Genomic DNA, 279 nt, shown 5'->3' with positions numbered 1-279 from the left:
AAAAGGCCACAGTGGAAGAGTGCCGACGCCTTTGTGTACATTTACTCAAGTGCTGTACACCTTTGAGATACTTGTACTTGAGTCTTTGTATTTCATGCAGTAGAGAGGATGTGTACATGTACAAATACCTGAAATATCTCACAGAAGAATATTTGAGTGTTTGATGTGTATAACGGCAAAGTGAGGACTGGGCCTCCCAGTCCTACCAGTCCTCCCAGCAGCCACTCTTGAATAACACGCTGATGAAGGACTGATTGAAAGTGGTTCATCCAAATGTTT

This window comes from Chaetodon trifascialis, chromosome 17 (assembly GCF_039877785.1).
Source record: "Chaetodon trifascialis isolate fChaTrf1 chromosome 17, fChaTrf1.hap1, whole genome shotgun sequence".
Taxonomy (NCBI): Eukaryota; Metazoa; Chordata; class Actinopteri; order Chaetodontiformes; family Chaetodontidae; genus Chaetodon; species Chaetodon trifascialis.
The sequence above is the reverse complement of the archived record's forward strand: the minus strand, read 5'-3'. Positions refer to the sequence as shown.